A 13,504-nucleotide genomic window follows, 5' to 3' on the forward strand; every position below is an offset into this window, starting at 1 on the left:
TAGGGGAAAGACTGATACAACATTCACATACACATTCACATTTTGACTCAGTGAGAGCAGAGTAAGTAAATTATTTCAGAAGGCAGTGTTTGCAATAATTGTAATAATTAAATTAAAGTATAAAAACAACCTAATAAAAGGAAAATTTGATATACGAGACTCCATGGCCTTCCTGGGCTTCCGTAATTGTTTATTACTGCAATAATTACGCATGGCGAATGAATGTGTGTGAGAGAAGATGCAGTTCCGCTGTTGACCGCTAGAGGCGCGGCGCTCTGTTTAATCCCAGCCCAGCAGTTCTGCCTCCACTCAGCGTGGACTAAACTTACTTCACCGAGCTCTCTGTTTCTGCCACGAAAAAGGGCATTTAAACTATCTACCAGAGCGAAAACAAGCCCGAAACCGAGAGAGGACATATTTGGGGTATCCGTGAAGCGGACCGACCGGTGTTTAGCCCGCGTAGCTGTGTGTTTTTGGCTTTTAAAGGAGGGTATGTTTGTTTGTGGAAGGCAGCAGGAGGATCTGAGCACTGCGGTCTGCGAGGTGAGTTCCATAAAAACCATCCCCAACAGCCCTCTGCGCTCAGCCTGAGCTCTAAACGCGGCTGTGCGTGGTTCTGGACGCTTTTCCGTGACTTTTTAGAGCTCTAGCATCGGTGGGAGCTTTTTAAACTTGTGAATTTCATTCGCCCACAAATTTCTGGTGTATTTTTTTTTTAGAAAATGAGATGGAATTTGAAGGGATTGTTGCTGCTGTGGAGAAACAGTCTCTGGGAATGATGATGATGATGATGATGATGATGAAGTTCTCCAAACTTTTACTCTCTCACTGTGCTTCATTTCTCCCTGTTTACAGGAAAGCTGCTTGTAATTGAAAGAGGGTGAGCTCTGTTTTGCTTGTCTTTAGACTCCCTCTGAACACAGTGCATTTGACTGAAGAAGAAAGTTAACCTGAAAATCTGGTGCCGTTCTCAAACCCACAAAGTAGGATTTCTCACTTTTAGACACACAACCAGAGGGACGTTCCTATTGGACCGCTCTCAGCACCGGGCTCAAATGATCCGGTTAACGGTGAAGGATTTGGGCCATGGCTGACGTCCCTGGCTGGTCTATTCTCGTAGGAGATCTGGGTTCAAGATGTCCATGGGCTCTGAGTGGGTTGGTACAGGGTCTGTCAGTGGGACCCAGGTGGGCTGCCTGTGTTGTATAAACATAGAACTATGGGGCCACATGTGGGACAACGTTTAACCCATGGACAGATCTACCCAGCTGGGTAAAACCTTCCCAGATGAGCCTGGTGTGTGTGTGTGTGTGTGTGTGTGTGTGTGTGTGTGTGTGTGCTGACAGGGCGGTTTAGCTTAGTGTTACCCGAAGAACAGATTTTAAAGTAGCTTTCCATAAACGTTAAGGTCTAGCACTATTATGAGGTGTCCACTACTTCATTTAAAGTAACACTAGGTAAGATTAGTGTTTTATGCTCCTGGAGCGCCCCCTAGTGTTTTACAGCACTGTATTGAAAAAAAATTGGGAGGGTTGGGGTGGTTTTCTACCGTCCTCTAAAGGTTACATAGTACAGTATCTGCAGTGCTGAGCTTGGGATAGCAACAACAGAGGCTCTATTCTCTCTATTAAAGCTATCCCAGGATAATGCTCTGGAAGCTTTAAGTGGAATAGCCTTATTCTGCTGCTCATTTCATATTTATTTGTCTAGCAGTGGCCGATCCGACCACATTCCCCAGGGTGGGGCAATTGTTGTGATGACAGTTAAGGTGACTTTTACAATGGGTAAATTAAGTGCTTGCCATCTAGTTATTTGCCACAAATTAATCAGGAAACTAACCTGTCACTGTCTCATAATGTTTAACAGTTGTTTTTGTTTTTGGGTCACCTCGTGTAGCAATACCACCAGTCACCACTAACGTCCTGAATTCAGTTTCTTATGATATGGCACTTTTCCACGGCATGGTTCCTACTCTACTTGACTCTACTCTCTGATTGGTCCCTGGTTAGCTCCCCCCTGAAATGTATCTGGTGTCGTCTCTAACCCCGTCTCTAAGGGGAACAGTGGGCTTTGGAAACCACAACAACGGCGGCGGTAACGTTAAGCGGTGTTTACTCATGGTGTATCGGCGTGTTGTTGTTGTTTGGGACTGAACACAGCTCCGTCATCAGTTCAGACAGATCAGTAGAGTTTGTTCCTTCCTTGTTGCAGCGTCCAGCTCTCGCTGGATTCTTTCGTCGGCCACCGATCCGAGGAGCGTTTGAACGTCTTCAAAAGACCACGGCGTCATTTTACGAGCTGCCGTCGTGAGTCGGATAAAAACAAATGTGATCTCTGCTGCAGCTGGAGATTTTACAGATGGAGAGTTGGTGCTGGTCGTCTGCGTTGAACTGACAAGAACTGAAAGCAACATGACGTCACCGTTAAACAACAACCTCTTGGCTTTGTCTTTAAAATTGAGCGCTGAACTGCTGACAGCGCCCTCTAATGACCATCAGTCAGTGACTGATGCTGTAAATAATGTACACTGAAATTTTGAAAATGTGTTTAAGAGTCCTATCATTGTTATTGAATTATTTTTTATTGCGATATTGAATTATTTAATTATTGTCCAACCCTATAAAGTCGATACATTGGAAAACAATAGTGCACTATTTAGTGAGTAATATCGAGAATAGTGAGTAGGCAGCCATTTTGAACACGTCTCAGGTTAATGATAAAGGCGGGATAGTGCTGGTCCTCCCAGAACACACAGAGATTGCACTGCAAACAGACCCAGGTAGTTTAACACTGTGGTAAATTTAATCAATACATTTTTATGTATATAATGCATTTCCGAAGGCGGCTCCCGCTCCAGGGTGAGTTCCCGCCGTGTGGGTGAGTGCAGGACACATGCTCAGTGATACTGTGGGAGGGGAAAAGACTGGTGTAAAGTCCATGGGGTAAAATAGGCCCTTGAACATCCTACAAGACGTTAGAATATGATCGAAACATGCCCTTCTCTTTGGGTAGTGCCCCACTGTGTCTCACATTGATTACATTGAAATCACGGTTAAAGAACGGGTCTGAAATTCATGGCCACATCATTTCTCCAGATCGTTTAGCCCTCAGTGTGGGTGCAGTGCCCTGAAGAGCTCGAGAACAACCACCTTAGACCAAGTGGAAGATCCACTACCGACATCAACACACAAGGAGAACCACCCAAAGAACATTAGGGTGAATCATTGAGTGGAACCCAGACTCAAAACGAAAGCCTTGTGAAGAACATGAGGCAAACCACTGAGAGAAACTGAGCTGCTAAAGGAGAACCTCTTTAAAACATGAGGAAAAGATTTTGTAGGAGAACAACTTGAAGAACATGAGGGAGAAGCCCTGAGAAGATCAGGAGAAAGGAGTCCCTGAAAGCCAAAGGTAAAGACTCCCTGAGCTCAGGAGGAAGAGCCGCGTCTATGGCCTGCGGCGAAGGGTTCAGTTGGGATATGGAAATCCCTCCGTGTGCAGCTACGTTCTGCCCCCATTCTCATGCAGACATGCAAATCTCAGGGCTGGGTTTCTGAAACACGTATGAAGCACGAGCAGGACACTCAATGTGTGTTATTTTTTTTCCCTAAATACGTTTTTATAGATTTATTTCTTCATCGTTCTGATTATAAATTCAGGACTAATATTTCCAATTTAAATCAACATTACTCTCTTAAAAACGATGGTTCTTCAAGGGTTCTTTAGTAAAAAAAAATGGCTCTGTATAGGACCCCAAACACTCGAAGAACCCTTTTACACGATTAAAGGGTTCTTTGGAGAACGTGCTATAGAAGGTTCTATACTGCATTTTTGGGAAAAGGGTTCTAATGTCAGACTTGTTACAGCAGAGGAACCGTTCTTCTGTACAGAGGCGTTCAGGGTTCTACTAAAGAACCCTTGAAGAACCATCATTTTTAAAAGTGTATGTTGTGTTTTTCAAATTACAGCTTTAAAGTCATTGTGCTGCTTCACTGAGCTGTGGTAGGCTCAGCACCGCAGAAACTGCCCTATGTAACTGGTGGAGGTGGATATGAAACCACAACATACACCCTGCATGATTTCAGAACAGTGCAGTAAAAGTGAATTGAAAAGGGAGCAAAAACACCAAACTTTAAATGTGACTTTGTTTTTTTTTTAAAGTAACAATAGGTGAGATTTAATATTTTTGCTTCCGTATTATATTAGCCTCCCCCCCTATAGCTGCAGAGTGTAAATCACGTTTACTGTACTGTTATAAAATCAAAGGTGAGGTGGGAGGGAGTGGGGAGTGGTTACCTACCCTCCTCCAAAAGTTACAGCGACGGGGGGTCTGTTCTTCCTGTTACAGCTCAGTGGAGCATCACAGTGATTTTGAAGCTGTGATTTTAAGAAAAAAATACTACCTAGTGTTACTTTAAACAAATAATTGTTTTAAAAATTGTAGCTTAATCTTTGCCACTAATAGAAGAGTGCATTCTCCTTCCTCTTCTCTCTTCTCTCTTCTTCCGAAGGGTGCTAAAGAACCCCAGCAGAATTTTTTAATTTGGTGCAAAGTTTCCACAACGTTAAAAACCACATCCTTTTATTCTTAGGAAATAAACAGCCTCGCTGCGAAGAGTCGTGTCGATCTAGACGTGGATGGATGGCGTCCCCGGTCTCAGCTGTAACAGACTCGGGCCTGGTCCGCCTGCTCCACTCTGTACTCGCTGTGGAGCCGTTCAGCTGCTTCGCTGAGATCCTGAAATACTGGCTTTTGTGTGGCTGTGCATTCCAGTGCACCAGCTGAAGTGCTTTCACATGCTGAAAGTGAGAGCTGTAGTCTGGGGCAAGGCTTGGCCCTCGTTTCAAGACAAGACACAAAGCAGATGTTTTTTTTTTTTTTGTGTGTGTGCAAACCCCGGAGGAAGTGAGCGCAATAAGACGTGCTCGGAAATTCAAAGCACCCAGGAGGGTTTCAGTTAGGGCTCGGCAATATGTAAAAAAAAAAAAGGATCACGATGTAGGCATGCGTTATTTATCAAAACTACATCCGTCAAAACTGAAGAGAACATACTTTTAATGAATTTGAAAGACTGAGACATGTATTGCGTCTTTAGAGCGAGTTATATTTACCCTCCTGGCCCCCACCACTGAGCCCTACCCCTCCGTATCCCCTGGGGGTGGGGGTCTCAGTTCTTGTCAGGAGAGAGGTGTGGGGTGAAGTGTGAGGGCGACACAGCCCTTCCAACTGGTGTTTCAGAGTCACATTTCAAACGGAGGGTTATGGCGCCTCGGGAATCAGCGGCGGGACACCCACAAGTGTCAGTGTGTTCTCTTTAAACTCTGTGAGCCCCGGTGTATCCTCTGAGTTTAATGTAGTTTCAGTGGATTATGGCCTTTACTTCAGAACGAAGAGCAGCTGAGGTCTCGGGAGTTTCTAGTTCCACCTTAAATTGTGAAGCGATTCCATTCTGGTGGCTGTGGCTACTGCAGCATTTAAGGTGGAACTAGAAGATAGCATAAAGACATGCATATCACAGAAGAGTGAGAAAAGGGGGGTAATCTCTGATTGTGGAACTCTTCTGAAGGAGAACGAGGCCCTCAGCTCCTCTGATATCACTGCAGACTGGTGCAGAGCTGCTACAGAGCGGCGCTAGTCACCTGGGAATGAAGCGCTGCTCTGTTTTATTTGTGTTCTGATGACGTACCAGGGTCTTGAAGGGTCGTCCTGCTTCGTGGGGGGGGGGGGGGTGATTTTGAATACTGCACCCTGTAAGCTCCAGGGGCAAAAGGACTCTGAAATAAAGGGGTAGAGGGAAAAATAAGAAATGGGATTGTTGTTAGGATGTAGTGTGTGTGTCAGTGGGGACTGTAAAGTGACTGACTTTCTCTGTAGAGCTCAAGACATTTCGCACCGCACCAACTGCTCCGGGAGCTTCCTGTAGGACACGCTTGGGACACTGGGGCGTATGTGGATGAGAGTGTCCTTCTATTTTGAGCTGAAATGTGTGAGGAAGGTCAGTCTGTGCAGTGTATTCACAAAGGCTATTTGGGTGACTATTGAATTCCAGTGTTTGTTAGCAACTTTAGCATCATATCTCCAGCTCTGATTTAAAGAGCCGTGACTTGGCGTCTCAGATCGGCTGCATCCGGGGGTCCTTAAAGAATTTTGTCGATCTTAAATTTTCCGCTTTGGTTATGGAAACATGCTCTTTAATACATCACAGTCAGAAATAGTGCCCTGTGTGTCCTCAGATGCCCCAGGCACTGTAGCAGCTCCAGAGACTTTCTGTGGTTGTTTTTGATGAAACAAGGAATTTCTGCAACTCGAAAAACATAATAGTGTGAACATTTCCAAGACGCTCACCAGTCTTGTTGTGCCACAGTGTTGTGGAGTTGTGTTGGTGTGTGCGGCTCCTGCTGTGAGGCCTTGTAGGAGACTGCTGTCTGCGTGAGAGCCTTCGCTGTCTGTTGTCTCCGGTTGCTGTTTGTTTACTCTGTGCTTGTTTAATATCTGCGTGGCTCCTGTGCCATGTGAGCTCAGTCCCAATTCCATAAATTCCAGCTTTTCCTTCACAGGCTGCTGGAAGCCGGAGATGAGGTTTGTTACTGTGCCCAGGCAACATCAGCTATTCTGGAGAATGCTTGTGTTAAGTAAGAGTGAGAAGTGACTGTATCTTTTAAGGTGGAGCGGTGTGTGTGTGAGTGAGAAGCGACTGTATCTTTTAAGGTGGAGCGGTGTGTGTGTGAGTGAGAAGCGACTGTATCTTTTAAGGTGGAGCGGTGTGTGTGTGAGTGAGAAGCGACTGTATCTTTTAAGGTGGAGCGGTGTGTGTGTGAGTGAGAAGCGACTGTATCTTTTAAGGTGGAGCGGTGTGTGTGAGTGAGAAGCGACTGTATTTTTTAAGGTGGAGCAGTGTGAGTGAGAAGCAACTGTATATTTTAAGGTGGAGCGGTGCATGTGAGTAAGAAGCCACTATCTTTTAAGGTGGAGCGGTGTGTGTGAGTAAGAAGCGACTGTATTTTTTAAGGTGGAGCAGTGTGAGTAAGAAGCCACTATCTTTTAAGGTGGAGCGGTGTGTGTGAGTAAGAAGTGACTGTATCTTTTAAGGTGGAGCGGTGCATGTGAGTAAGAAGCCACTATCTTTTAAGGTGGAGCGGTGCATGTGAGTAAGAAGCGACTGTATCTTTTAAGGTGGAGCGGCGTGTGTGAGTAAGAAGCGACTGTATCTTTTAAGGTGGAGCGGTGTGAGTGAGAAGCGACTGTATCTTTTAATGTGGAGCGGTGTGTGTGAGTAAGAAGCGACTGTATTTTTTAAGGTGGAGCAGTGTGTGTGAGTAAGAAGCGACTGTATTTTTTAAGGTGGAGCGGTGCGTGTGAGTAAGAAGCGACTGTATCTTTTAAGGTGGAGTGGTGTGTGTGAGTAAGAAGCGATTGTATCTTGTTGGGGTCTGAAGTGTAAATTCTCTGTAAGTGTTTATTCACTGTTTGAATTCCCACAGAAACTCATGTGTAACTCGAGCTGTTTAATTTTGTAGCACTTTGGGTCTGCGTTTACTTTCATGCAGTTAGAGCTCTCCTGAATTTAGAGTCAGTTCCACCTTAAGTAATGTAACTGTAACAGCAGAAATAAGTCAGTGTGACCCCCCTATGGAGCAGGAATAGAGCAACATCCTCATCTCTTTTCATGCTTTTCAACATTCTCGTGGCTCAGCAGTAGCCTCCGTATGTTTTATTATAAACACGTGTTTCTCATCCAGTGCCATTCCACCGTAAACATTACTGACGCCAGCTCCTCACGGAAAACGAATCCCATCTGAATAGGACTTCAGAGTTAGACCAGGCTTATTTTTTTGCCTAATTAATTAACTTTCTCATTCCATATTTAATTCTCGCTAAACACTGGTGTTACTCTCTGTAGAGTTCACTCCCAGAAGAGCATCATGGAAGAGTTCAGATCTTTTTGGGTGTGTTCTAACTGTGTGCTCCACAGAGGGGTGTGTACTGTAGGCTTAATTTAATAGGATGGGTGATGTGCATTAGTAGAGAGAGCTAGAACGGAAAACAAACTAACGGGCACTCCCTCACACACATTCTCACACAGTCTCTCTCTCACACACACACACACACACACACACATAATCCATGTCAGGCAGGGAACCTATGGCATACCACTGAGGCTAAATCCTTTTAGAATCACTCTCCTGGACTCATCTGAATCCTCCTGTGTCCACAGCCCCTTTCACGTGTTCCCAGTAACGCAGAGACCTTCTGGTTTCACCTGGAGGAGCGGTATGTGAACACTAATGTCAATAACAGTTCCCCAGACTTTACCCTGCCAGCCCCCACAGCCTGATGTTGAATGGCATTGAAAGCCAGCTCCAGGTGTAAGAATAAAGACAGGTTTGCCCCCAGTCGGAGGCCACAGTGGCAGTTTTTTCTGATGCGAGACGTGAAAGTCTCCTCCCTTTCAGTTTCACATTGTGGGTCAACGTCAACCCCACCCTCAGACACGACTCCACACAGTACACACTCAACATCCACCTTTTCACCTTCCTCTCTCTCCTCCAATAGCAGCAAACGCTACAAACTCTAGTTTGTAAAAATTCATTTTAACATTCTCCAGCTGTTAAAATGAGTATCGGCCCGATTTCTCCAGAAATGTAATGGTCAGTTACTGGCCTGTGATTGGTCAGCAGTGGGAGGGACATTGTTGAAGTTGAACCAAAGAAGTACAGGAACATGAGCACCTCTCCTCCACAGACCGAGACCGCCTCAGACACGGGGTGGGCTTCAGGGCCAAAAAATAGGGATGGAGATGTTTGAGACTCAGCCCCTAGTGGTGTGGAGGTGTAACTGCAGACGTATAAACGCTCACAGCGGCATCGGGTCAGTGCGGACGTTTAAATCGGCCTTTACGCCTCCAGCAGGAGGTGGGGCTAAGTGTCTGTAGAAAATAGGAGGGTCTTTGTAAAGAACGTAAACTTGGTAAACATCATAAAAGCACTGTGTTTAACACAGACTCTGTGCAGTTTAGTTTCCATGTGTCCACTGAGCGCTCAGTTACACATTTTTGAAACGCAGCAGTGTTTATGTTGTGTTTAATGATGTTTACATGCTTTTAAAAGTGATGAAATGTAATTTTATGTTATAATTGGGCCCTTGATGAATAAATGAACGCCTGTGCTCTGGCAGCTCTAATCATTTCCAGGAACTCCGCAGAAATCTGAAGCGCTTGTGTTCTCCGGGCCCTGGCCCTGGCCCTGATTGTACGGAGATTGTTGTGTGTATCAGGGTGTAACCTGATGTTACACGTTGCAGAACAGAGATAATTGGCCTCGGTGGACTGTACCGTTATCTGTCTTTGCCATCTTCTGAAGCGTGTTCTCTCCGCACGGTGGGACTCAGGGGGGGTTTTTCAGTTCTCCACGCGAATGTTTTAGCGTCGGGTTTCACCTCCTGCCGCTGCCGAGACGTCACTCTCCGAGGAGCACGCTCCGGACTGGAATCCGAAAACATGCAGCTGCTGAATCACGGTGGATTGTTTTTCACTCGGTGTGGAGCACATGCTCTTTCACTGCTGCATTTCTGTGGCTCTCACTGCGGTCACAGCGAGGAGTGGGACAGAGGAGAGCTGAATAATTCTCAGAGCCATGTGTTTAAGGTTTTACGCCTCTGCTGCAAAGGGTACGGACAATAAATTTAAAACCAACACAGCAGACTAAGTAAATTAAGCTAAGAATGATGATATAAAACTGCAGTAAACGAAAGATGGACGATGGGGATAATAGGTTTAAGAAGATCCCAAAGTTTCAGTCAGGGAAAGTGCGAAACAGCACCCCCTGGTGGCTGAGTTTCTTTGTGAGAAACAGCACCCCCTGTAGTGCAGTTCCCAGCTGTGAGTGGGGGAATGTGCAGGACTGAAGTAAAGCATGCGTGATCTGGTGATATTATTGATGATATTTTAAATAAAATTATATCACGATAATTAATTTCCTGTATGGCCCAGCTCTAGTGCGGATGTCCACAGACGTTAGGGCCGTGTTAGTGAACGCTTGTTGAATGTTCAACTGTAACAGTGTGTTTGGAAATGTTCATATCGTCCCAACAGGCTTTAGTCTGTGGGCTTCGGCCTTAACTCGCAGCTGTCTGATTATAAATGTGTGTGTGGGAGGAGAACACACTCCACTCCGCTGACACACACACTTGCCCTGAAGCCTGACCCATGTGTATGGCGCGCACACACACACACACACATTAGGGCTCCTCAATATATCACCTGTTGATTATTATCTCCAGGTTGGGCTTGTGGTTAAGGGTGGTCCGGAAGAGCTTCTGTGGGTGTTGTGCAGGATGAATGAGTACAGAGCAGTAGAACTGCAGTGTGTCTGTGTGACACCAGAGAGTCGACAGGAATACACCAGTTATAGAGCTGGAATATTTTGTCGAAGATACATTCCACTCCTGGACGTTGTGGGTTCGAGTCCCGCTCCGGGTGACTGTCTGTGAGGAGTGTGGTGTGTTCTCCCTGTGTCTGCGTGGGTTTCCTCCGGGTGACTGTCCGTGAGGAGTGTGGTGTGTTCTCCCTGCATCTGCGTGGGTTTCCTCCAGGTGACTGTCTGTGAGGAGTGTGGTGTGTTCTCTCTGTGTCTGCATGGGTTTCCTCCAGGTGACTGTCTGTGAGGAGTTTGGTGTGTTCTCCCTGTGTCTGCGTGGGTTTCCTCCGGGTGACTGTCCGTGAGGAGTGTGGTGTGTTCTCTCTGTGTCTGCGTGGGTTTCCTCCGGGTGACTGTCTGTGAGGAGTTTGGTGTGTTCTCCCTGTGTCTGCGTGGGTTTCCTCCGGGTGACTGTCCGTGAGGAGTGTGGTGTGTTCTCCCTGCATCTGCGTGGGTTTCCTCCAGGTGACTTTCTGTGAGGAGTGTGGTGTGTTCTCCCTGTGTCTGCGTGGGTTTCCTCCGGGTGACTGTCTGTGAGGAGTGTGGTGTGTTCTCTCTGTGTCTGCGTGGGTTTCCTCCGGGTGACTGTCTGTGAGGAGTGTGTTGTGTTCTCTCTGTGTCTGCGTGGGTTTCCTCCGGGTGACTGTCTGTGAGGAGTGTGTTATGTTCTCCCTGTGTCTGCGTGGATTTCCTCCGGGTGCTCCAGTTTCCTCCCACGCTCCAAAAACACATGTTGGTAGGTGAATTAGAGACTCAAAAGTGTCCGTAGGTGTGAGTGTGAGAGTGAATGTGTGAGTGTGTGTTGCCCTGTGAAGGACTGGCGCCCCCTCTAGGGTGTGTTCATGCCTTGCGCCCAGTGATTCTGGGTAGGCTCCGGCCCCACCGCCAACTTGAACTGGATAAGGGTTACAGACAGTGAATGAATAAATTTTCCTTATTTAGAAACACGTAACAAAAAAACTTTGTATGTTTTTTGGGGCTGGAACAGATTAATAGTATTTCAATTAATTTTAATAGTGAAATTTAAAGTGATATAAGAGCAAACTGAGTTAGGGAGGGAGTGAGAGGGTGAGGGTGAGGGACAGAGAGGTGCTGTGTCCAAAACCGCCTATTCACTACATAGTGCACTATTTTGGGGTTCTGCCATTTTGTACGAAAACATAGTGGACAATTTTCAGTGCACTCAAACAATCCCACAATGCACCGCAAAACGTATATAGATTTGCAGGATGGGGCTTAGTCAGAACTACTCCTGAACTTACGGTTGTCAACACCCGCGTCCTTTCTGTCGGCCCTGGACTCTCCTCCCTCCCACCCTCGTGTTTTCGAGATTCATGGTTAAACCACTGTTGGTCGTCATGGCGATTACGTCAGCGATAGATATAAGTCTTTAGGAAATTAAAAATGAGGTGTTTTGTTCCTGGCTCTAGAACCTTGCACCTGCGCCGCGTCCTGAAGTTCGAAGAAGCAGGCAAAGTCGTTCTGCTCCTTAGGCGCTGTGTGTGTGTGTGTGTGTGTGTGTGTGTGTGTGTGTGTGTGTGTGTTTTTTCCCTGCTCCAGTTTAAATGTGGAGTCTCAGATTTTTGCGCTGCTGTTTTACATATTTACACATGCCCCAAGGACCCCTGAAGTCACTCCACGTGACTTTACACTAACACCAGACAGAGACTTTTAACACGACTCCGTCCACTTTTCATAAAGCGTCTGCAGCTCAGATGACGAGGGGCTGCCTGGCTGTAGCGGACAGTCCAGGGTTGTTGCTCACGGCCTGATACTGGTCTCTGTGGATGGGTGTAGCGCTACCCTCCGTGTGAAAATGCCACCCTCCTTCCCTGTGTCAGGCTGATTTGACTGAACCGGTTCCCCTGGATGTGTTCGGTAGAAGTACAGGAAATCCCTCGTTCTCTGTCAGGAGCATTTGAGAATTTCTGATGTCTCTGACCTCTAGTAACCCCAGGCCGAGCTCAGCTGTGGAGAACATACAGCTCTTTGTGTGAGCGAACATCTGCGTGTTTAACGCTGAAGAGCGTCTGGCCGGCTTCCTCTCAAATCTCTCCCTGAACACAGCCAACACAGCTCTGTACTCAACACACAGCTCAGTCTCACTTCTTACTTTCGCCTCTACACCTTGATTCAAGTGCCCCTTTACAGGGTGTAGTGGTTAAAACCTCCCCCTACGCAATGGGACAATCCTTCTAGACCCTGATACATCATCGGAACATTCACTACGTCTTAGGGCTGGATGATACGGGCGAAATTGATATCACGATATATGTCTTAATCTTATTCGATACGATATGAAGTCCGATATCTAATCGATATTGAATAGGTGTGAGTGAATGTGTGTGTGTGTGTCACCCTGCGAAGGACTGGCGCCCACCGCGACCCTGAAGTGGATAAGACATTGAATGAATGAATATATACTGTACACACACACACACATGATTATATGATTATTTAAAAATCCATAACTCAAGAGCGCGTGAAGAATGGACCGATGGAAGAATTAAAATGCTCCAAAATTGCTAGCAATAAAACGTTTATTACATTGACTTTCATTGAAAGTTAAGGTGGTGTTTTCCTTCCGTTATGATTCTGTGTTTAGGAGATGTGTTTTTTTCTCTGGACAGTGACGATGCAGTACATTATCACCCTCTCCTCACTCTTCTGTGATAAGAAGCTGAATTCAGTTCCTCATTCTGCAGCTATTTGTTGATCCTTGCAGTTCCACCGTAGCGGGGGGCGGGGGGGAATATAAACGATAGATTAGAGCGCTCTTTTGTTGTGTGGGTGTTTCTCTGTGTGCTCTGTAATTACCTCGGTAACATTTGTTCAGAGCAGTTGAGGAAAATGTCAATAATCAGTGTTTACCGTCCTCTGTGTCTCACATGACATCCACATCCTGCAGGATTTTATTCCCTTAAAACACAACAAAAGAAACAATCCTCAGATCATGCGCAGACGCCTTCCCGAGCGCAGAGACGCGGCCTGGCCCCGTGTGGAGGGATGTGGATCGCTCCTGGTACACTGTACATCACTGTATTTGCCTCTAGGGCTGGGTGAAAAAATGTTGATCAGGTTAAATGCC

General features: G+C 46.2%; 1 protein-coding gene across 4 annotated transcripts in view; it reads left to right on the forward strand.

The window, feature by feature from the left end:
• Positions 1 to 323: 323 nt before the first annotated feature.
• Positions 324 to 13,504, forward strand: part of akap13 (A-kinase anchoring protein 13) — a 121,561-nt gene continuing 108,380 nt past the window's right edge. For all 4 annotated transcript variants that reach the window (XM_066649356.1, XM_066649358.1, XM_066649359.1 and 1 more), the window contains exon 1: positions 324 to 543. The gene's annotated coding sequence lies outside the window, so the exon portion shown is untranslated. The remainder of the gene's footprint in view (positions 544 to 13,504) is intronic.

The sequence above is a fragment of the Hoplias malabaricus genome, chromosome 17 (assembly GCF_029633855.1).
Source record: "Hoplias malabaricus isolate fHopMal1 chromosome 17, fHopMal1.hap1, whole genome shotgun sequence".
NCBI lineage: Eukaryota > Metazoa > Chordata > Actinopteri > Characiformes > Erythrinidae > Hoplias > Hoplias malabaricus.